We start from the raw sequence: 26,089 nt of genomic DNA on the forward strand, positions 1-26,089 counted from the left end.
ATGGATTGTTTAAGTTTAGACTTTGGAGTTAGAGATATTAATATTTGTTTACTTGTATTTGAATATTAGCCTAGGTTGGTTTGGGAAGTCCGGGGGGTGGGGGGATGGGATATAACATTGTGTAATATCTGTGATGTATTTCTTTTTTTTTATGATAAAAACAATAAAAATTTTATATTGAAAAAAAATAAAAATAAAATAAAATTAGTCAAATTGTATCAGCCCACTGATAATCCACCACCTACCGCAACACAGGTAATCCTTGACTTATAACCACAATGGAGTCCAAAATTTCTGTTGCTCAGTGAAACAGCTTTTAAGTGAATTTTGCCCCATTTTGTGATCTTTCTCGCCACAGTTGTTAAGTGAATCACTCCAGTTGATAAGTTAGTAACACCGTTGTTAAGTGAATCTGGCTTTATTTATTTTTTTTTATTTATTAAATTTATATACCGCCCTATCTCCCTTGCGGGACTCAGGGCAGTGAACAGGCGATACTAAAAACCACAATAATAAATAAATAGTTTGTTTTAAAATCGAATTAAATAACAGGCTTGTTCTAAAAACACACCCCCATTGACTTTGCTTGTTAGAAGGTCGCCAAAGGCGATCACATGACCTCAAGGCACCGCAACCATCATAACTATGAGCCCGTTGCCAAGCATCCAAATTTTGATCACGTGACCTCGAGGGAGGCTGCAATGGTTGTAAGAGTGAAAAAGTGGATAAGTCACTTTTTTCACTGCTTTTGTAACCTTGAATGGTGACTAAATAAACTGTATATTATTCTAATAATAATAAAAATAAGTTGGAAGGGACCTTGGAGGTCATCTACTTCAACCCCCTGCTCAGGCAGGAAACCCTATACCATTTCAGACAAATGGCTGTCCAATCTCTTCTTAAAAACTTCCAGTGTTGGAGCATTCACCACTTCTGGAGGCAGGTTGTTCCACTGATTAATTGTTCTAACTGTCAGGAAGTTTCTCCTTAGTTCTAGGTTGCTTCTCTCGTTGATTAGTTTCCACCCGTTGCTTCTTGTCCTGCCTTCAGGTGCTTTGGAGAATAGCTTGACTCCCTCTTCTTTGGGGCAGCCCCTGAGATATTGGAACACGGCTATCATGTCCCCCCTGGTCCTTCTCTTCATTAAACTAGACATACCCAATTCCAGCAACCGTTCTTTATATGCTTTAGCCTCCAGTCCCCTAATCATCTTTGTTGCTCTTCTCTGTACTCTTTTTAGAGTCTCAACATCTTTTTTACATCGTGGTGACCAAAACTGGATGCAGTATGCCAAGTGTGGCCTTACCAAGGCATTGTAGAGTGGTATTAATACTTCACGTGATCTTGATTCTATCTCTCTGTTCATGCAGCCTAACAATGTGTCTACCTTTTATTTTTTATTTTTTTTACTATTGCTTTGAATGCTTTTGTTTGTGGTGCTGGTCCGTGACCATAATAAAAATTGATCAATTGAAAAAAATCAACAGTGATAGCTGATTGGGGAGGGGGGAGGAATCAGCAAATGTACAATAAGACAGGATAGTGGCCCATTACAAAAGGTATCTGTTTTATATGGAACCCACAGAATGTAATACACGGAATGTATTTTTACGTAGAAGTGCAGTGTATAATGTCTCCAAATTCACCCAGCATAGCTGCTCCTATTGCAGAAAAGACTCCCTCATTTTCCACTGGCTTTCTTCCAGCGGGCCCTTGTTCCAGGAAGGCAAAGATTTGCTCTTTTAGCAATAATTACAGAGGAGTATTTCCTTTCAGGAAGGGCTGTATCTAAAATGTGTATAATCTGAAATAATATGGTTTCTTTTCTGATTATATCTTGGGGAAAGAATTGCCAACACGGCTTTCCTGGAAATAATTTATCAGTGAGAGGTTATCATAACCTCAGCAGGGCAAAAGGATTTGAATATCAAATATATAAAAAAAAACATGTTATTTACATCTATAAGTAGATGTTGCTGCTGAAGAAGAATAGTTATATCTGACTTCATCGGGCACATCTTCATTAGGTCAAGAAGGTTGTGATGAATATGCAGTGGGGGCTTCAATCACATAGCATCTTGACATTTTAACACCCCACTCCCCTGCCACGCAGTTTTGATCTGTGGTTTGGATTAGTTAAATCAAGTGTTATTCAAAGATATTTACTCAACTTATTGATAGTAAAAGCTCTTGGCCATACCCAGTGCATTTTGTTTCTGGATTCTGTACAGGGGTACCTTGGTACTCATCGTTAATTGGGATCCTGGAGTCCTAGTGGACAATCACTTAAATATGAGCCAGCACTGGGCTGCAGCTGCCCAAAAAGCCAACACAATTCTAGGCTGCATTAACAGAGGGATAGAATCAAGATCACATGAAGTGTTAATATCACTTTATAATGCTTTGGAATACTGCAACCAGTTTTGGTCACCATGATATAAAAAAGATGTTGAGACTCTGGGAAGAGTGCAGAGAAGAGCAACAAAGATGATTAGGGGACTGGAGGCTAAAACATATAAAGAACTTGTTGGCAAAAATGGGAGGGAGAAAAGAAAAGAAAGAAAGAAAGAAAGAAAGAAAGAAAGAAAGAAAGAAAGAAAGAAAGAAAGAAAGAAGTATAATAACTACCATTCTCTTGTCATATAAACACATGCATAATGCATTGGTTTCTGTATGATATTGGATCTGATTAGTTTTACTAAGAAAGTGGACAAACAGAATTACTTCAGTATGGATGATGAATGGATCAGAATGAAATGTAAAACCAGACAAAACTTTTCTGAACTTGATATGACCCGAAGGTTAGTACTACCCAACCTTTAAAAAAACAAACAGTTGGAGTAACTCTTTACTCCGCCCTCCCACACACACACATACACACACACACACATACACACACAGATACACATGCTATGGCCCACAAGAAAAGGAGGATTGTGTATTAGCCCCCCTTTTTTAAGACAAGCCATTGGTGGGCCTAGTTTGCTTTCACTGTGGGAACAAGAAGCCATTCATGATTTAGGCCAATCGTCCGTTGTGTTGTCAAGAGATGTTGAAGCATTGGCTGAAACAGGTGCATGTCATAAAAAAGTCAGGAATAAAGAAATGCAACAACTGGAGTGAATTAGGCAAAAGCCTGTGAATCCATGCTGTGTAAATATTCGCCATCTCTTAAAGATCACCAAAACGACTAAGCTCTCAAATAGCCACAATGCTGAGTTTTGAAACTTGCAGCTCTTAGTCACAACTGCCTAACCAAAGAACGCACCATACTTAAAATATTTCTGTCAGGAGCAAATATTGTAGAAATAATAAATAGTAGTATTTAAACAATAGAAGTGTAGAAGAGTGCAAGTGTGCAAGATAACAAGTAATTGTTCATCCCAGTTTGGAAAATAATCTGAGTGACTTTAGCCCAAGCCTAAATTCCTAATTCAGCAATCCAGAATCTATGTGTCCTCTTGATTATTATTATTTTTTGGGGGGAGGGGAGGGTGAACTCTTCTGAGTTTGGAAGTAAGAAAAAGAGATTATCTATACCCCTTGTATGTTATTAAGGGAATGGGATAAAAGTACTATTTCGAGGTAAGAAATCTGCAAACTTTTATGTATATACATATGTGTGTATATATGCATATATGTATATATGTATGTGTGTGTATATATACATATCTATATCATCTATATCTACAGTATAATGCTCTTTTATTTCAAGTGTTTTTGTTTGCATGCATGCATGCTTACGTGTGTGTGCACAATTTCACATGTATATGAATGAGATGTAATTTATTTCCTTTGTTGCACATGTGTACGCATGTCTCCCACTCTCTCTCTCTCTCTCTCTCTCTCTCTCTCTCTCTCTCTCTCTCTCTCTCTCTCTCTCTCTCTCTCGCTCTCTATCTATCTATCTATCTATCTATCTATCTCTATCTCTCTCAATGTGTGTGTGTGTAAAACATTTTCTGGCACATACCTATTGAAATAAATGCAGGAAGAAACCACCCAGGATCAAAATGCAAGTAACGTGAAATAACCATTGTACAATCTGGGTCCCATCTTATTTGCATTTCTATGTCCCAGGAAATTGAGTTTGGCCTTACAGAAGCCAAATGCTGATGATGTAGCAAAGATCTTATCTAGAGCAGGGCTCCCCAACCTATGGGCCACAGCCCACTAACGGTCCATGGCCTATTTGCAACCGGGGCGCGAGTGGCTGGCTGGTACGTACATATGTGCGCACACGCACAGCCCTACTTGCACAAGTGTCACGGGTGATCTCAGCCTCATTCACGTGAGCAATGGGCGCTCATGCCTGCGCACATGTGCGCTTCTGTCCCTCCCACAAAACCATCCCCTCTTTCCCCCCTCTCCCCCTTCCAGGCTGCCAGTCCGGAAAGGTTGAGGAACTCTGATCTAGAATGAGGTCAAGCTGTTGATGTAAAGGAGGCAAGAAAAAACTATCGGCTATTCTGAACAATTCAGTGAGCTCTTAAAAGTTCCTTGGTTTTGTTTTCTCTCAACTTGTTACAAAAGCTTTTCTTGGTGGGTAGGATACGTATTTGTTCCTTCCTCACTTATCATTATTCAGTTGCTTCCTTTTCTTTAGCACTTCTTTATTCTTATATCGTTGGTTACACCAGAAGGAATACAAGTCTTAAAATCAAATCTGAATCCTGATGACTTCATGGACATATCTAGTGGTGGGATTCAAATATGTGAACAACCGATTCTCTGTGTGGATGCTGCTTCCAGAAGTCCATTCTGGGCCTGGGCAACAAAAGATTAGCTACCGGTTCTGCCGAACTGGTGCGAACCAGCTGAATCCCACCACTGGACATATCCATGTAGTTTTAATTCCCTAACATCTTAATAGTTCTGATATTATCTAGAGATCTTCCATTAAATGTCTAACAAGAGTTGGCTTCCAGTGGCAAAATGGCTTCTGGTGAAGAGTTGATCCTGATTGTACCAAATCCAGACATCAGTTGGCTAAGTGCTGCCACCTGCTGAGTCAAACAAGACAATGCACCAGGACAACCACATCTTCATGAATACATGGCACAACATAGGAGAACAAACCCATTAGGACAAGATTCAGCAGTCCATCTGCATTTAAAAGACAAAAGCCACTCTTTCAAAGGCAGCAAAGTCCACATTTTGGACAGAGAGAACAGAGTGGTTTGAAAGAGAGGTCAAAATCTATGTCAAAACTGAACAGCCCTCTCTCAATAGAGGGGGAGGGATACAACATCCTCTATCTCCAGTTTACAACACAATCCTTTCAGCAGTTTCAAGAAGGCTCCACACCCATTTGCACTACTCAGGTGACCTTGAGGACACAGATAAACCTCCAAATGGCCTCAACAACTCTCTAAAAGAATGCAAATGACCAGCAGTTTGCAAGGAATATAAATCTTTCCATTCCCCACCATCCAGTCAGAGCTGAAGAAGCTTTTTGGGTGAGAAGAGAAATGTCTTCAAAGAAAAACGAGAAAGTCCAGTTGCCTCTTGAAAAAGCACCTTTGGGACAACCATGACCTGAATGACTGAGAATCTCCATAGACACCAGGCCAAGTTGCTAGCTATTGTTTGGGATGAAGAACAGTATACCCCCAAGTATTCTCTATGATAAACTGGGAGCTATTTATTCGTCTCAGTACATACATATATATATACATATGTATAAAGCAGATTCCCCCAATTTTTGATCTCCAGATGTATTGGGTTCACAGTTCCCAGAATTTCCAGCCAACATGTTCATTGGTGTTCATTGGTTCCAACTTATCTGTAAAGTCCCAGGTTGGGAAAAATTGGTATAGATATGGTTTTTAAAATGGACGTTGGATACTTCCATTCCAGTTGTACTCTTTTTCATTTGCTCGATGCCCACAGCTCAGCCCACCACTAAACATTGTCTTCTGTCTATAGAAAACAGATATATCTGAAAGATCCGAGCGAAGAAGGAAGGCAGAGGCAGATGGACCACACAGCTGATTCTGTGCAGATCCAGGCAAATATTTGTATCTGGGAATAGAAATATTTTACAATTCTATTAATGATCACCAGATTGTGGTTGAAATGTTGGGAAAGAAATATTGGAAAGAAGTCAAGATAACAAGAAAAATATAGTTTGGAAGGTAATATCTGTAGATAAAAAAAATGAATCAGACTTACTTTAACGAGGAAAAGAAAGCTTTAACGATGATGTTAGATTAATAGCTTCTGCTGTAAATTTGGACACTATGGATTAGAGTCCAGTTCATCAGATGAAAGCCCAGGAACCTATCTTTAAGCTTTTAAGATGCCACAACGTCAGAATTGTTTCTATAGCAGCAAACCTCATGAGATGCATTGCTTGCTGCCATTGCTACTTTCACTTCTCAGGGGGCCTTTGATACAACCTATATACCACATGGCAAACTAATTTCATTTGGTGGATTAATTATTTTTAAGATACTTTTAGGGCAAATTTCTCCAAAAGCATAACACTTCATTAAAAAGAATACTTTAAAACAAACACCCGAAACATTATAAAATTAAGCTAAGGACAAGATAAGCACTTCCAAATTAGCGAGCAACCTTAGATAAATGGGTGTTTAATGATGGGTTAAAAGCTATGGATGACCATAAGCTGATTACTTGGGAAGCAGTCCCATAACTATGGAACCACCATTAGGAATGCTCTTTCTTTCAGGCCCATCCTTGATTTTTCACCTCTGGTGGAAGCTTGTGCATCCTCACAGAAGAAAAAAACTCACTGCATTGACAGTTCAACTCTTGATGTCCACCTGGAGATGGACACCATGCAAAAGAGACTTGCTGTTCCTTGTTATAGGTTTCATTCATTAGTTTTGTTCAGTACCATCTGTGGTGAGTTTTGTATTCACTTAGAAGCCACGACAACCTTAAGGAAATTTATCTCCCTCAAAGTATTTGCCTACAGTGCTTCCTCTTCTAAGTTTCCATGTTTTCCAACATGGCTATTGAGTTTGCAAAAGTGGTATGTATACCTATATATATGTGTGTGTGTTTTCTGAGGTTTTCACAGGTGTTTGTATGTAGGTCTTTGGTTATTCGGGTTTTCTCCCGCATAAAATTGGAAGTGTCTTGGCGATGTTTCGACGAAGTCCCATTCGTCATCTTCAGGCTGGTGTTTTCAGCTTTGTGCTTCTAGGAGCACGAAGCTGAAGACACCAGCCTGAAGATGACGAATGGGACTTCGTCGAAATGTCGCCAAGACACTTCCAATTTTACGTGGGAGAAAACCCGAATAACCAAAGACCTACATATATATATATATATATATATATATATATATATATATATATATATATATATATATATATATATATATATATATATATATATATATATATATATATATATATATATATATATATCTCCACAGGATTGTGAAAATGGTTATTAAGCATTGGAGTCTTGGCTTTTCTCTATCACTCACTCCATCAATACCTTTCTCCATTCTTGCTTGCTTAGCATTGGCCCAGACAATATGTTCTTACTGAGATTATTATAGGTCAATCCTCCCAAACAAGACATTTCTTGAAGATTGCTCAGAAACTTTCCTTCACTTACTGGAGCGTAGTGGCTCACGAGGTTGAGATGATGGGCTGATGATCAGCAGGCTCATGTTTGAGACCTGGTTGTTACCGCAGGATGGGATGAGCTCCTGTCACTTAGGCCAGCTCCTGCTGACCAGCAGTTTGAAAGCAGATAAATGGGTGCTATTTCAGTGGACAATTTAACAGGGACATGAAAGAAGCCCCCAGCTGGACTTCTCCCAGGCAATGGTGATGTCACCAGCTGAGCTTTTCACCGCAGAAGCTCTTCTCACATGGAAGTATAGTATAGTATTCACTTCCCAATGGAGAGCAACAATGCTGTCTTTGCTAGTATAGTACACTTGGTTGCATTGGCTGCCTACTCATATTTCCATCCAGTGATGTCAATGATCTCATTCTTTATACTTCGTTCTATTGATGGATAATTTAATGCTTTGAGTTCAGAGAATGTGCAATGTAAAGACTTTCTCTGCTGTGTTACCCAGTACTTCAAACTTTTTTTTTTCTTGAAAGTTAATTTTACTACCAACATACAAAAGCCCTTTTATTTACAAATGCCATTGCTGGCATCTGCTAAGCAGGTCTGACTGTTCTGCTCTGATGTTTTATTGGCTTTAGATGGAAGCTACATTGCCTTGAATGTAATTTTGCTGGAAGGCAGCAAATGCTAGCAGAACTAGCTATAGGATGCAGCAGTTCCTTCCTTTATGATTGCGTCTAGTTTCATTTGAGAGCCAGAGACAGGGGAAGAGGTTAAAAGACTTTTTGTCAAGGAAGGAAGCAATCTCCAGCTGGGGCTCCCCAACAAATCCTTCTCCAATATCCTGAGCCCAGCTGTCCCTTTCCTTCTTTAGTAGGAGAACATTGGCCTTCAAGCGGTTGAGCTGCTCTCTCACAAGGGGTTAACCAGGCTGTACTCAGAAGAGGAGCCCAGCGGATGCCTGCCTGAACAATGAATGTGACACTCTCTGATTATCAGTAGCAAATGTTTGAGCTTATCAAATAACAGAGGAAGTCGTTTGGTTACAAATAAACCCAACTCTCATAAATAGAAGTCTCTGCACAAGGTGATTTCATTGAACTCGAGGCCGTGAAAGGCCACTCGCAGACACGACTCCCACTCTTGTGTACACTTGGGAACAGACCCACAATGATTAATGGCCAGCCAAGCTGGTGGGGGTGGAGGGAAGGAGGAAGCAGCGTCGTTGGAACTCTGGCTGAGAAATGAAGCTGGGCTCCATATCAGCAAAAGAGCAATAAATAAGCATCTCAGGATTACTACTAGGAAGTGACTCATCCCTTGGAACACAACAGGAGCTTTGCTTCCCCCCCCCCCGCAACACACCCCCTTATTCCGGTCCTCCTCCTCCTTCTCCTCCTCCCTCTCTCTCTCCCTCCCTCGCTCTCTCTCTAGCATTCCTCATTCTCATTCTCTGTGGTAAAGGCCAGTGTGTCCCAGAGTCCTCTTGGCACTTGCTGTATAAAAAAAAAAAGAGAGAGAAAGAAATCAAGAGAGGGAAGGCAGAGCACAAATTTGTGAATGTGATGTGACTCTGAAATGATATTTTTATACAGCCACACCACTCTGCCAGAAAAAAAAAAATCTGGAAGTTGGACCAAATATGATTCCAAGGCTGTGCTGTGCATATAAATGATCTAGTTCAGTGGGCCTAACCTTTTCGGGGTAGATGACACATTGGGAATTCAGTGGGTATTCTTACAATGCAGCTCATGGGAAGATTTGCCCACTCACAAAACAGCTGTCCTGGGGACTTAACCAGTTCCAAAGCCCAGATTAATAAAATGCTACTTGCCACCTCTTCTAATTCCCCCTTCCACAGGACATGGCAAGTTACTTTTGTATTGTTCTCACAGGTGCACAATCTTCCAAGCAAAACATTGGGGGGGGACATACAGATTGTTTCTGTTATCGAAGAAAGAGATTTTCTGGCACATTTGGGATCTAAAGATGTGTATGCAAATGTGGGTGTATGCACAGAGGGGAGAGATGTCCAGAGAGTGCTAAGAAAAGGAATTTTAGGCACATTGTCTCACATGGGTTGATGCTGAAACTTTGGAAAAAGTGCAGAGAAAGCAACTAAGATTATTATAGGTCTGGAGACTAAAACATAAGAAAGACCAGTTGACGGGGAACTGAGTTTGGCTAGTCTAGAGAAAAGAAGGACTAGGGGGGACATGATAGCAGTGTTCCAGTATTTGAGGGACTGCCACAAAGAAGTGGAAGTCAACTCTTTTTCCAAAGCACCAGAGGGCAGGACAAGAAACAATGGATGGAAACTAATCAAGGAGAAAAGCAACCTGGAATTAAGGAGAAACTTCCTAACAGTGAGAACAATTAACCAGTGGATCTGCCTGCCAACAGAAGTTGTAGGTGCTTCATCACTGGAGGTTTTTAAGAAAAGGCTGGACAAGCCACCTATCTGAAATGGTATAGGGTCTCCTGCTTGAGCAGGGGATTAGACCAGAAGACCTCCAAGATCTCTTCCAGCTCTATTCTGACAAAGGTTTATGTGCCATGTTGGAGACTCAGAATCTAATATTTTATTTTGGTCTGACTTGCAGACTAAAAAAAAAAAATCAACTTTGTGATATCAAATGATCATCCTGAACTATTCAAAACAATTCTGCAATCAGGTTTGCATTATTTGCACAATCAGGTAAAGTGTGATTTATTTTTATAGTTAGCACATTTATTTCTCATCTTTAATGCAGGTAAAGAAATTTCTGAAAATTAGATGAAATACATATATGCCTAAACCAGGCAGCATTTTTATAGGCTAATGATCAATATTTAGTGAAAATGCATATAATGCAATAAAACATGCACAATAAAAGTAACTGCTTTTTAATTCCTCAGGAATGATGTCTGATTGTTAGGAGCTACTATAAACTCGAGTTTATACAAGCTCTGTACAATTAGCCAAATGGAGTTAATTTCCAACAGGAAGAAAGATATTCTTGACCCCAGACATACAAAAAAAGTAGAACTGGCGCTTCCTGATTCCTGATTAATTAAATGTATTTATTACCTTGCCTGCTATGCCACTTAATTTCCAAAGATTGATTAGTTACCACTAACAACACAAAAACTGAATTTCAGTAAATTAGGTATGCTTGAATTGTTACCATTCGTAGCAGCAGAATCTTCAAAGGTTCCCAAATGCTTTTCTGAAGAATAATATTTTCATGGCTGTTTAAAAATGTAATAGGGAAGGGGTGGTCTAAAAATCTGGGGGTAAGCTGTTCCAGCTGACCCTTCACATTGTCACTGCAAGTTCTTGAGGACCACCGTGGCCGATGTGATTACCTTTGATTAGGTAATTGCACCCCTTTCAGTTAGGATTCAGACATGTGTATGGGACCAAAACAAGATTGATGATTCTTAAAGAGGACCTGGGAGGAGCAGGATGGGGATGATGGATCCATCCTTGCTCTTCTTGACCTCTCAGCAGCTTTTGATACCATCAATCATGGTATCTTGGTGGATTGGCTGGGATTAGGCTGTACAGCGATGCACTAGTTCTCTTCCTTTCTCAGGATCAGTTCCGGTCAGTGTTGATCAGGGGACAGGAGGAAGGTGTAGCCTATGGCTCCTGTTTTGTGGAATTCCACAGGGCTTGGCACTCTACTCTTGTTTAACAGTTACATGAAGCTGCTGGGTGAGGGCATCAGAGGGTATCTTTCCAGCTTTAGTTCTGAATAGAGCTGCCCTAGAAAGCCATGAAGTTGTAAGGAGTCAAGCTCAATTGGAACGAGACAATCGTATCTCCTCATAATAGATCTCAATAGTTTCCATGAAAAAATGGAAATGTCCCACCAGGGGTTGGGGATGGGTGGAGATTATGTGAATATACAATGCTTAACGTAATTCTGTGGGATCACAGCAGATCTCCTGGGGATTTTGTCTGAAGAACAATAATGTGTTCAACCACATTTCTCCGTGTACAGGTCTTGTCTTTTCAGCAATACCTCTGCAGTATTTTTAAAGCATGATAGTGAGTCAGAGGAAGTCCAGAGTGAGTTAGGGCAACCCACTGCGTGACAGTTTTTAACAGCACTATCCTTAGCTCTAGGCAATTTTAGAGTCTGCAGGTCTTATCTTGTACTTACTGGCAGGATGGCATCAGTTGCCAGACAATTTCTGTGTTCCTTTGTAAACAACATGAGTGAAATTTAAAGGGATCAGCCTGCTCAGAAAATAAGAAACAATTTTAATGTGGGATAGGTGGCTCCATAAGTTTCAGTCATGTGATTTGCATTGTTAATTGTCATAATCTACTTTATTTATGCCCATATTATTTTGCAATGGTACAGAAAGAGGAATGCAAGCTAAAAATTAAGGATTGATGCTCATTCAGTAGTTTGGGATCAGATATGGTACCAAGCTCACAAAGGGACAATCACTTAAATATGAGCCAACAGTGTATGGCAAAAAAGCAGCCAAAAAAGCCAATGCAATTCCATGCTGCATAAATAGAGAGGTAGAATCAAGATCACATGAGGTATTAGTACCGCATTATAAAGCCTTTGTAAGACCACACTTGGAATACTGCATCCAGTTTTGGTCACCACAATATAAAAGAGCTGTTGAGACTCTGGAAAGAGTGAGGAAAAAAGCAATAAAGATGATTTGAGGGCTGGAGGCTAAAACATATGAAGAACGGTTGCAGGAATTGGCATGTCTAGTCTAATGAAAAGAAGGACTAGGGGAGACATGATAGCAGTGTTTCAGTATTTGAGGGGCTCCTACAATGATGAAGGGGGTCAAGCCATTTCCCAAAGCATTAAAAGGCAAAACAAGAAACAATGGATGGAAACTAATCAAGGAGAGAAGCAGCCTAGAATTAAGGAGAAAATTCCTTACAGTGAGAACAATCAACCAGTGGAATAGCTTGCCTTCAGAAGTTGTGGGTACTCACTGGAGGCTTTCAAAAAGAGATTGGACAACTATTTGTTTAAAATGGTATAGACTCTGCTGCTTGAGCAGAGGGTTGGACTAGATGACCTGCAAGGTCCCTTCCAAGTCTGTTATTTTATATTCTATGTCTATGTCTTGTTTAAAAAAAAATCTAGCTTTCCCCCAGGGAATATTTTTAGCAAACAAAACCAAAGTGATTGAAAAAGGTTCTTCACAGTTGTTTTATGCTAGGCAATTGAAAGTTGAAATCCTTCAGATCAATGGCATATCATTCTGGCATCTACTTGGGGATTCTAATCAAACTACTAACAATATTGAAGTAGAATACATCTTAACTGAGTTTGTACTCGCAGAAGGCTGCTTGGTTGACAGAATATTTAGAAGATGACCAGTTACAAGTGCAACTTTGGCATTCCCGTTCCTTTCACAGCTACGTGGAAGAGAGAATTTTTGGCAAATCCATCTTATTTTGCAAAGGAAAGAAAGTGTTATTCTTCTACCCAACCATGAAAAGAACAGGAGTTGGACACCCTCCTCTCCTGGCATGGAGTACTCCTTGCAAAAAGTAAGTTTTAGCCATTGCTTTCATGTTTCAACAACTGTGTGCAAAATGGGTACATAGAACTTTGAACTTCCTTTTATCAAAAAAAAGATCTTTTACCCATTTATAATCAACTATCCAGAACATGGACTGTTGCAAAAACTTGAAAGATAAGAACCACTTATAATTTTGCAAAAATGAGAACCATGACTGGAATGTAATCACAACACTTTTGCTTCTCTGTTAATCAAGGACATCTAATGTACTTTGAAAAGAGCCTCAACCTGTCTCATAGATTTCTGAAGTGGTAAATAGATAATTAACTCCCACATCAAGTTCAGCAAAAGGAGAAAAGGCTTCACTTTCCACCCTTGAGCCTGTATAAGAAAGGATATTTCATCTTAGCACAAGATTTGAAAGAAATAACAGAATAATAGCATTGGAAGGGACCTTGGAGGTCTTCTAATCCAGAAGACCCTATACTATTTCAGACAAATGGCTGTCAAATCTCTTCTTAAAATGCCCAGTGATGGGGCACCCACAACTTCTAAAGGCAAGCTGTTCCATTGATTAATTTTTCTAACTATCAAGACATTTTTCCTTATTTCTAGGTTGGTCATCTCCTTGATTAGTTTTCATCCCTTGCTTCTTGTTCTGCCTTCAGGTGCTTTGGAGAATAGGTTGACCCTTTCTTCTTTGTGGCAGCCCCTTAGATAATTTCTTCCTATACTGTAACACAGACATGTCAAACACAAGGCCCGGGGGCCGGATGCGGCCCGCGATGTGGTTTCAAGTGGCCTGCGAAGCCATCCTGGAAACAGTGATGGAATGGCCCCCACTGCCTTGGGCCCGGCCCAGGCCACCCAGGAGCCAATGTACAATTTTGTGGTGGCCATCTATGCTGAAACGCATTCAGTCTTAGCTCCACAAGGCCATCTGGAAACAGCAAGGGACCGCCCTCTGCTGCGTTGGCCCCACCCCCTGGGCGCGCGCTGAGGAGGTGTCACCCTTTGTGAGGAATGAAGAAATGCACCATCGCCTGGAAGTGGCCAGCAAATGGCCCTCGCCTACTTCACATATACGGCTTGATGGGCTCTGGGGGAGGGGTTTCAGCAGGCTCTTCCAGTGGACCATGCTTTGGCGCTTGCCCTGGTCCTACCCCCTTCTGCCAGAGACCCTCAGATCTGTCCCACTCCTGCCCAGGCCCCCACAGGGACCCTTGACGCGAATGATGTAGAGCTGGCCATGCCCACCCAGTAGGCCACAGCCACTCCAGCCACGCGCACCCAGTAGGCCATGCCCACCCTGGCCATACCTACCCGGCCCCCCAAGAACAACCGCAATGCTGATGCGGCCCTCAATGAAATTGAGTTTGACACCCCTGCTGTAACATAATCTTGTTCCCCCAGGATCACCACTTCCAATAGTATGTAATGTATGGATGTGAATAGATTTAAGTGGCAAATATGCCTGACATAGTATGCCACAGGGATATCTTCATGCAAGACAATCCCATCTCTCTCCTCTCCTCCAAGTTCTGGTAGGAAGAGCTTTTCTTGATCAAAAAATCCCCCCAAGATCCATATTGTCTGGCATTCTGTCTCACAGTGGCCCAAAACAAGATATAAATCCAACATAGACCACTTGCTCAAGTTCTGCCACACCCAGCTTTGAGAGACCTAATACTATTTTGTGTCTTCCTCCAATGGCTTTTTAAAACGATGAAATCTGAAGATAATCATGATATGACACCATCATCAAGAAATAATTTATTGGTGCAATAGAAGAGAAGAAGTTAGGTGTTATAATTCCATTTGTCACCCTTCCCCTTCCAGGTTTTTATGTCTCCATGTTCTTAGGGTGCTCCCCTCCATATATATAACTTACATCACTAAATGATAAAAGCCATTATACAATTCAAAAAAATTTAGAATACATAACATGCAATGCAAGATTTGATAGATTCAAATGCATGCATTTGAATCTATACAATAGCAATATGTTTCTCCATTGTCCCAAAGGGTAAATGCTGAAATAGTGACAGCTTGGTGACTCCTTTGCCAGTTGAATCAACTACAGATCAGCAGTCTCCTGAAGTTACACGGTATATGACAACACAATGCAACAATGAATTTGAGGGGTTCTTAGATTAATGTACTCAGCCCTTATATTGGTAAGATTGTAGGTGATTTTGAAATATTTTACTAAATACATGTTGAATTCATTCTGGGATCCCATTTATTGCAATGGTGTTTACATTGAAGGTACATTTCTTTTTAATCTTTAGCAGCAACTAACAATCCAATGGGAGAACATTGTAGCTGTGAAGTTGTTCTTGGTGATCTCCAAGCTTGGCTGTTTTCTTGCAGACATCTTCGATGGAGTGTTACCTAGCTGAGTTATAAAACATCTGCACCAAGCTTAGAGAACACAAGAACTCCACAGTTCAAGCTTGAGCCACAAATATTGTCTTCCACAAAAATTCTCTTCTCTACACATTTTTAAAGTTGCACAGCCTGGCCAGATGGAGACCTTTCCCTCGCTTATCCTACTCAATAACCTCTTTTTTCTGTCTCTTCTGTGGCAGTTTACGTCTGAATTTCAGCTCATTCCTTAAATCATCTTTGACCCCAGTCCAGTTGTTAATCTTTCCCTTCTTATCCTCTCACAGAGAGTGTTGTGGAAACAACCTGACCTTATTCTTCAACAACACTGTTGGTGACACAGTTAGCTTCATCCTCAGATCAAAATCTACATCAGTCTGAACAGCATCTGGGTGCCAATGCTTCTTTTATGGAACATGGATTGAATGGGCATTTGGAGAAGCATTAAAACCATGATCTCACACTTTGAATGGATTCCTTTTGGCTTGAGGAGGAAAGCTTTTCTAGTTTAACAAAGAGAAGGATGAGGGGGGACATGATAGCAGTGTTCCAATATCTCAGGGGCTGCCACAAAGAAGAGGGAGTCAAGCTATTCTCCAAAGCGCCTGAAGGCAGGACAAGAACCAACGGATGGAAACTAATCAAGGAGAGAAGCAACCTAGAACTAAGGAGAAACTTCCTGACAGTTAGAACAATTAATCAGTGGAACAACCTGCCTCCAGAAGCGGTGAATGCTCCAACCCTGGAAGTTTTTAAGAAGAGACTGGACAGTGATCTGTCCGAAATGGTGCAGGGTTTCCTGCCTGAGCAGGAGGTTGGACTCGATGACCTCCAAGGTCCCTTCCAACTTTATTATTATTATTATTATTATTATTATTATTATTATTATTATTATTATTATTATTATTATTATTATTATTATCATCATCATCATCATCATCATCATCATCATCATCATCATTATTATTATTATTATTATTATTATTATTATTATTATTATTATTAGTATTAGTATTAGTATTAGTATTATTATTATTAGTATTATTATTCCTTAGGTCTCAGGTTACCAACTGATAAATAGACTCCCTTGCAATGCACCTACACAAAACACTTGCGTAAAACCAATGTTTACTTTGTCAAATGGTCTTTCTGTCTCATAAGTCAAAACTCAAGGTTTGAGTTGAGTTGAACCTGCTGGCAAAATTCACCATGTCCTCAAACCCAACCCACATCAAGGAGAATGATTGATAGATTATGTCAGTGGTGGTATGGGGTGGGGTGGGGGGGCAAGGGAGGAAAATAAAGCAGGAGAAATACATGAATCCTTCTTCTTAAAGGGGACATAGTTATTTAGGACAGTACTATATGTCACTATTATCCAGGGGAGTAGCAAACATTAGAGTTTCCTGTACCTTAAGGACCGCTAGGTAACCCTTTAATTTGACTGGGGGGGGGGGGAGCTTTATTTTCAAAGCATAATAATAGCATATGCCACATTGTATTCGTGACATGGTATCTTTGTTCACACAACTCAAGTCAGTTAAATTCCAAAAGCTGCCTATGACTAGCTTCTCGATTTTATTTAAACTTTAATATATAAGAAAAAAAGTTAAAAAAAAGAAAGTGTGAAAAAGAGAGAAGAGAAAAATATAGCTCTTCTAAAAAGTTTAGTTCTTCAAATAAAACCATTAAAACCTGACTGCATAAGGACATTATACATCAGCCTTTATATTGTTTCAATAAAGGAGCAGTTTATAACTAGAGAAAAAACACAATATACTATCATCATCATCTATTGTTACAGAATACAGAATAACAGAGTTGGAAGGGACCTTGGAGGTCTTCTAGTCCAACCCCCTGCTGAAGCAGAAGACCCAATACCTTATTAAAAGCCTCCAGGGTTGAACCATTCACAATTTCTGGAGGCAAATTGTTCGACGGATTAATTGTTCTGTTAGGAAATTTCTCCTTAGTTCTAGGTCTCTCTTTCTTCAGTTTCCATCCATTGCTTCTTGCCTTGCCTTCTGGTGCTTTGGAAAATAGGTAGACCCCCTCTTCTTTGTGGCAGCCCCTTAGATATTGGAACATGGCTAGTCCTTCTTTTCACTAGACTAGACATACCCAATTCCTACATCCATTATTCATATGTTTTAGCCTTCAGTCTTCCCAATTATAATTGTTGTGTAATAGTTCAGGATGTCAAAAGATTTCATCAGTGGTGTGTGTGTGTGTGTGTGTGTGTGTGTTAAAAAAACAAGGTACGAGGAATCAAATAGCAAACTGTTTCCATATAGAATTGCTAAGAGCATTACAATTGAATTGTTCGCTTTTCAAGGATGTAAAAATATCTCCTCCCTTCTCCTATCACCAATTATCAGGTTGTGAAGATGTTGAGAGCTAACACTGAGGCTTTCTTCATGCAAAGCAGGTACCTTACCATTAAGCTATGGTGTCTGCCTAAATATTATATCATACTGAGAAACATTCCTGGGAAATTAGCAAAATAAATTTGATTGAGAGCAACTCCTTGAAATTAGCAAAAGTGCCTTGCTTTAAAAGAGGACTTCTTATGCTGCCTCTCTTATGATTACATAATTGCCCTAAGCCAGTGATGGCAAACCTTTTAGAGATCGAGTGCCCCCAAAACCGACCCTGCCTCTCCGCCCATCCCCGCTCTGCGCCCTGCTCACCCACAGGGTCACCCACTGCAGCAGATCACCCAGGCAGCCCAGCAGTGCCATGGCAGCCACGCCCTCTGCCCGCACTCCGCAGCATCACCTGCGGTTGACAGGGCGCGAGGGCGGAGGGCACCTGCCTGGCTGCCATGTCCTTGGCTGCACTGCTCTGCACAGACCGCGCTCGGGGGCGACTCTCTGGGGGGGCTGCTGGTGAGGAGGGGGCTGTGGGGGGAGGTGGGGCTGGGGCGACGGCGCACGTGCCCACAGAGAGGGCTCTGAGTGCCATCTCTGGCACGCATGCCATAGGTTCGCCACCACTGCCCTAAGCTTTGGAGGGGATTTTTCTTAAATGGATTTTGTACTGTATATAAACATTACAAAAACAAGTCTTTGTTTTCTTGAATAGTTCAGCTTTGCAGATTGCTTCAGCTTTATTTTACAACTCTTTGAAAGTACCCAGACCAATATACGTAATATAAATGAACAAACTGGAGAGATTCTGTGTTTTACTCTCCTTTTGTGTTCAATGAGTTACAAATATGTAACCCAGGAGAGTTACATATTCTCTTCTGTCTTTATCTTTCTCTCTGTCTCTATTCAATTGATTAGCTGGAAGGAAAGGCTGATTTTTAGCAGTTTAAAGTTGGTAAAAGATCAAGACAGGCTGGGTTTTAATGTCTTTGGAGGATCCATCTTTCCAGATAGCTGGTAGACTGGCTTGCTTGGAATGGAATTATTCTTTTAGGAGAAGCAGACACATAGTTATTTAGTGTGCTCCAGCTGCCAAAAAAGCCAACACAGTGCTAGGCTGCATTAACAGAGGGTTAGAATCAAGATCTCGTGAAATAAATACCACTTTATAATGCTTTGGTAAGGCCACAACTGGAATACTGCATCCAGTTTTGGTCACCACGATGTAAAAAAGATGTTGAGACTCTAGAAAGAGTGCAGAGAACAGCAACAAAGATGGGCTGATCGATCGATCTATCTATCTATCTATCTATCTATCTATCTATCTATCTATCTATCTATCTATCTATCTATCTATCTACCTACCTACCTACCTACCTACCTACCTCTATGAGCTCTGGTGATGCAGTGGTTAGAATGCAGTATTGCAGACTAACTCTACCCACAGTCCAGAGTTTAATCCTGACCAGCTCAAGGTTGATTCCCAGTCAGTAAAATGAGAATCCACTTTCACAAGTTTAGCTGCACACGTGTGCACCAGCCTGCCTCTCGTGTAGCCCAGTTCCAAATAGGCCACAGCTTGATAGTCGGCCGCAGTCTGGGGGTTGGGGACCCCTGCTGTAAAGTATTATTGAGCCATATATAAATCTAAGTGCTATTGCTATTGCTATCTTCTGGAAGGTAATGACTTTAAAACTGTAGTGCTAAGAACTTCCAGCTTTTCTAAAAAAAAAAAATGCATTCAATATAAGGTCTGCTTTTGTGCTTTAATCCAGAAACTTCAGAGGGCATAAAATCCAGCAGCAGAACTGGTCTTGGGGGAAAATGCAAGGAGATCATATAACTGAACTTAAAAGATCACATTGGCTGCCAATTTGTTTCTGGACAAAATACAAAATGCTGATCGTGCCCTTTAAAACATTTCAAATCCAGACTATCTGAGAGAATGGTTCTGCTTATATTAGCCTCCATGTTTATTGAAACCCTGTGAGAAGGCATGCCCACAGTTGCCTAGCATCACTCAGAGCTGTACAATTGCTGGTCCTGTTCTTTGGAATATATTGCTCGTCTCTTTATCAGTTGTCAAACATTCCCTTGCAATGCAGTTTAACTGTTGATTTTAACCAACTATCTAAAATTGTGGATTTTCTTTGTTTTAATTGCTGTTCACCTCTTGATTTAAAATGTATTCCTTATTGCAAATGGTTGGAGGGCTTGAGTCTTGCCAGTGTGCCAAATGAAATAATAAAGTCTCTGATTTCTGACCTGTCCTATTGGTAAGGCTAAAGAAATTACCTAGGTGATTAAATGGCTATTAAAAAATAAATCTGGTTTGGCAAATACTTGAATGCATAAAAAGAGCAATGCCTCCATTAGGAATTTTTATTATGACCCTGAAAATTGTGCCTATTCCTTAGAATCCTGACGCTAGTACAAAGGGTATCTGGAATTTGTCAATATCAATATATTGATATACTGTATCTCCTAGCTGAGAAGAATATGGATAACCAAATGCTGGCTTGCAAGTTAATTTCTGTATTAGATATCCAAGCTCGCATAGAATATGGTGAGGGTTACTTGCAAGTAAAGCTTGACTTTATTTGGGCTTGTGGCATAGTGGCCAAAATGAGTAAGAACTGACTAGACTATCTTGTTTTGCAGGGAATGTTGCATTGTGAGAGATACAGGTATGACTAAGGATAATTAATTATTTCTTTATGCTAAAAATATTTTTGTGAAACCTTTGATAAAAAGCTGATGATGACCGCAGCATATGGAAGGAAGATCACAACTTAAGAGCAGAAGAGGAGTGAATGGTAAAGAGCTAGAATTAGTATTTAAGTAAAACTAAGAGAAAAGAGAAGAATAGACTTGATCTGAATAACCCTAGTCTGACTGTTACAATGATCCACACCCCCCCCCAAAAAAAATAACAATATCCAATAGGTAAAATTTAATAACAGGATATGGATTGTTTATTAAGATTTATTAAGATATGTGTAAGCAAAAATGTATTGATAAATGTGATAATGAAGTTTTCACTGAGTTTGATATAATTAGGAATTTATTAGCTTAAATACAATATAGCAAATGTTAAGGGAAACAGAGAAGAAATATTTGATGATGTAACCTGAGATATGTACTAAAGATTTTGTTATTGAACTATTGATTCACCCAATCACCACGTTTCATTCCAAATACTCAAATGTAAAACTGTAAAACTGGAAAACCAATAAAATATTATTAAAAAATAATAATAACAATATCCCACCTTCTTTGATTTCTGCTGAAACCGCCTGCATCCTGTTGCAGCTGCATCATTGCCACGCAAAAAGCTTTTCTGCATTTGAGGAACATCACAATGCTCCATTGTGATCTAATAAAGATTTGTGGCTGTCCTTGATGGAAAGAAGCTGCAAGCAACGGGGTTAAAAGAAACAGAGGCTTAAAAAAAAACAACCCTGCTCCCTTATAAAGATAACAGGGGCACACAACAGATGTTCCATGTGGAGACACTTAGTTTTATGGTTCCACCTGTGTCCATTTAATGCTTTTAAAAGCCATCTCCTGCTCAGTTGTGTAAGCAGATAAGACAATTTAGGGTTCTTTAGGCATGGTGTATGTGTTGCCAGTTTTAAAGGCATCTTTCGAGTGTCTATACTCTATCTATATCATGTTTAGCTATGGAAGAGAAACCAAAATAATATTTTTATGTTTCCCTTTTTAAAATAAAAGGAACCTCTTTTTGTTAGAGGGTTGGTAGGTCTAGCTTATTTATTTTTTATATCCCACCTTTATTATTTTTACAATAATAAATAGTGTTTGATTTACAAAATAAACACTGTTCAAGGCTGTGAATGTATCCAGCACATCTTCCTTCTCCTCTTTTCCCCACAACACTGTGAGATGAGTTGGACTGAAAGTTCAAGGTCACCCAGCTGGCTTTCATGGTTAAGGTAGGACTTGAACTCATAGTCTCCTGTTTTCTAGTCTAATGTCTTAACCACTAGACCAGGGGTAGGCAACCTTGGCTCTTTTATGACTGGTGGACTTCAACTCCCAGAATTCCTGAGCCAGCCATGCTGAGGAGAAAGGGAGAGGTTTCCAAGCTGAGCCATGTTGGCTTAGGAATTCTGGGAGTTGAAGTCCACAAGTCATAAAAGAGCCAAGGTTGCCTACCCCTGCACTAGACCAAATTGGCTCTCATATACAGATAGTCCTCGACTTACAACAGTTTGCACAGTGACTATTTGAAGTTGCAACAGCACTGAAAAAAGTGGCTTATGACCATTTTCCACCCTTATGATCATTGCAACATCCCCATGGTCACGTGATTTACATCCGGATGCTTGGCAACTGACTTACATTTATGACGGCCGGAGTGTCCTGGGATCAGGGGATCCCCTTTTGTGACTTTATGACAAGTAAAGTCAATGGGGAAGCCAGATTCACCGAACAACTGTGTTACGAATTTAACAACTGCAGGGCATGGAAAGTCGTAAAATGTGGTGAGACTCACTTAACAAATTTCTCACTTAAAGGAAGACAGAGAATAGATCCATAAAGATTTTGGGCTCAGTTGTGGTTGTAAGTTGAGGACTATCTGTATACAGATAGTATACTATCTGTATACTATCTGTATACAGTGTGGAGCATTTAGCCCACTGTTGACCTATGAGCAAGCTATTATTTTATTACTCAAAATGTTTTCAAATGACTAGCCTTTCTATTTCCGAATCCTTGTGATTTTGAATGGTCAGACTGGTGAGTCTTTATGGATCTATTCCCTGTCTTCCTTTTCTTGCAAATCTTCATGCAGGTTCCACAGCCTAAGAGAAAGGAGAAAAAAAAACATTGGAAATGCAGGCTATTTATTCATCCATGTATTTATCTCTTCCCCCCCCCCTTCTCATCAGCATCTGTGTAAAAACTACCAGTGAATGAATCCCACCTGGAATTGTATTCATTCTATTTCATTCTGTCTAAAAGTTCCTCTGAGCAGCTGGCAAAATATGAAAAAAATGACCTAGATTGGAGAGAGAAATATGAGAAGTTGAAGATCCCACTGGAAGTGGAAATCATGGAATGAAATCTATAAATAATAGGTTTTTGCTGTGTTTTTTGTGAGTAGTTTTTGTTTTGCTTTGAGGACCTCCTTTTCTCCAGCCTTCATTCTTTGTTTTCATAACAAAAATATCACCAGTGAAATTATACAGGAAGACAGTTCTGATCTACAAATTTCCTTACAGTATATCTGAAACTCAGGAAAGTACCCCGTGTTACTAAAGCTGATTCTTGCCTCTGAGCATACAGTAATATGAATGGGATAATGCCATGTGATATTGGCATTATGAAGAATATAAAACCAACCCTTAGAAGAGTTTTATTTCTATAGACTCTCTTCTGCAACATATTGTTCTCCAGGCAAGATTGATTACACATCCCATCATGTCAAGCCAACCGAGCCAACCTAGCTAGTGGTGTGCCTGCTGGGAATGATGGGATAGGGATTTATTTGCTGTAGATCATGCTGTAGTTTGCTGTAGATCATGGGTGTCAAACTCGCCGAATCATGTGACGTGTCGCGACGTATCGTGACTTTTTTTTTTTGCATTGCTGGAGCTGAGCTGGGCTCGGCCTCCATATGATGCAACTGGCCCGTGGGCTGGCTGTCTGTAGATGGTTCCTGCCCCTCAAAATTATACATGAATGAATCAAAAACTGAATCTGGATGGAGGAAGAGAAGGGTGGGGGAATCAGGATATTCACATCTCATTTTAGAGATAGCAAGGCCTCTTCCTTTCCCTGCAGCCATAACAAAAATAATTGGGAACAAATGTAGTTAAGTGAAAACAGATGCTGCCACAGATACAGAGAGAGGTTTCCGGATATAGAGCAGAACTTGCAACTGAACAGTTCATACTGCAAACTCAAATAATAAGAAGGAAAGGCATGCAAATATACACTCTAGGTACAGTATATATGCCATTGCAAACCTGCAAAAGAGTCTGATAAAACTGCAGGAAGAAGATACTTCTGCAGCTAAGGGAGAACGGTGATCATGAAAATAAAATTTACAAAAAAGTTTTAGATTTCAAGGGCAGATGGAAGTGTTGACTTTGAAAGTCTCTGATTTCTGACCTGTCCTATTGGTAAGGCTAAAGAAATTACCTAGGTGATTAAATGGCTGTTAAAAAATAAATCTGGTTTGGCAAATACTTGAATGCATAAAAAGAGCAATGCCTCCATTAGGAATTTTTATTATGACCCTGAAAATTGTGCCTATTCCTTAGAATCCTGATGCTAGTACAAAGGGTATCTGGAGTTTGTCAATATATTGCATATACTGTATCTCCTAGCTGAGAAGAATATGGATAACCAAATGCTGGCTTGCAAGTTAATTCCTGTATTAGATATCCAAGCTCGCATAGAATATGGTGAAGGTTACTTGCAAGTAAAGCTTGACTTTATTTGGGCTTGTGGCATAGTGGCCAAAATGAGTAAGAACTGTCTAGACTATCTTTGTTTGCAGGGAATGTTGCATTGTGAGAGATACAGGTATGACTAAGGATAATTAATTATTTCTTTCTGCTAAAAATATTTTTGTGAAACCTTTGATAACAGCTGATGATGACCGCAGCATATGGAAGGAAGATCACAACTTAAGAGCAGAAGAGGAGTGAATGGTAAAGAGCTAGAATTAGTATTTAAGTAAAACTAAGAGAAAAGAGAAGGATAGACTAGATCTGAATAACCCTGGTCTGATCTAGTGGTATAGGGTTGGATGAATACATGTAGTGGAAAGTGTAGGTTTAATTCTGGAAAGCACGTAGTGGTGTCTAGGTTGCGGTTGTTTCATATGAAAAGAAGAATTGATAGGATGGTAATAACTACACCAGGGGTCTTCAAACGTGGCCCTTTTATGACTTCAATTCCCTTAAAGTCCACAAGTCATAAAAGGGCCAAGTTTGAAGACCCCTGAACTACACGATGGATGGTAAAAGAAAAAAAAAATGGGGAAATTTAGGAAAATCCTGTGCAACATCTTGAATTAATGTTGGGTGGAAGAGATATTCTTTCACACATTATTGTATCATGCAATCTATTTAGTATTTGTTGCATTCTAAATTTCAGCTACCAGCATAGCATCAGGCAAAAAATTCAGATCTTTGATCATGTCCTTGATCAGCAGATCTGGTTCATTATGACCTTCAGAAAGGTGGTGAAAACTTAGGCTTTGGGGACAGGTTAAATAGATCATCCCATCTAGAGAGTGTGGTTTTTTTGCCCACCTAATAATGTTTTGGATGCTAAACCAAAAAGGAAGTGCTAAAGGATATGCTTTTTCTTCACATTAACACAGTTCTGTATCATCGCTGTACTATCTACAACACCCCTTCTCATCTTAATCTTCAATAAAGATACATGTAGCCCTCGACTTACAATGGGTTCATTTGGAGATTGTTCAAAGCTACAATGACACTGAAAAAAGTGACTTATGACCTTTTTTCAGAGTTACAGCCTTTGCAGCATCCCCATGATCATGTGATCAAAATTCAGATGCTTGCGAACGGCTTCGTACTTATGACGGTTGTAGTGTTCTGGGATCACCTTTTGTGACTTTCTGATAAGCAAAGTCAATGGGGAAAGCCAGATTCACTTAACAACAGTGTTACTAACTTATCAACTGCAGTGATTCACTTAACATCTGTGGCTAGAAAGGTCATAAAACGGGGCAACATTCACTTGACAAATGTCTCACTTAATGACAGAAATTTTGGACTCAGTTATGGTTGTAAATTGAGGACTACCTGTATTGGACATAAAGACATCCAACTAGATTTGGCCCAGCTTGTTAGATCAGCGAGAGGGTAATATGTTGAAACACATTTCTGGGATATCAGAAGAGCTAAAGTTAAAGGGCTGTGCTTCACCTTAGTCCCCAAATGCTATGGAGTGGACTTTCCCCCCCAACCCCCCAAGATTATACTGGCCCCCTTCCTGGAAGATTTTAGAAAATGATTTTAAAAATGAGTGTTACTCTTATACAGTAATACTTAAGTAACTTTACTTACCTCTGGAACGAACTACCCCCCGAGATCCGGACGATTCCGGATCTCCTAACTTTCCGCCGTGCCCTCAAGACATGGCTTTTTCAGCAAGCGGGTCTGACCTAGGGTGAATTTTAAATAGGGACAATTTTAAGGATTTTATCAAGACACAGCGACAAATATTTGGTTTTTAATTGGCTTTTAGAGGGGAAATGTTTTATA

The sequence above is a fragment of the Protobothrops mucrosquamatus genome, unplaced genomic scaffold (genome assembly GCF_001527695.2).
Source record: "Protobothrops mucrosquamatus isolate PMUCROS unplaced genomic scaffold, P.Mucros_1.0 scaffold2, whole genome shotgun sequence".
In the NCBI taxonomy this organism is placed as follows: Eukaryota; Metazoa; Chordata; class Lepidosauria; order Squamata; family Viperidae; genus Protobothrops; species Protobothrops mucrosquamatus.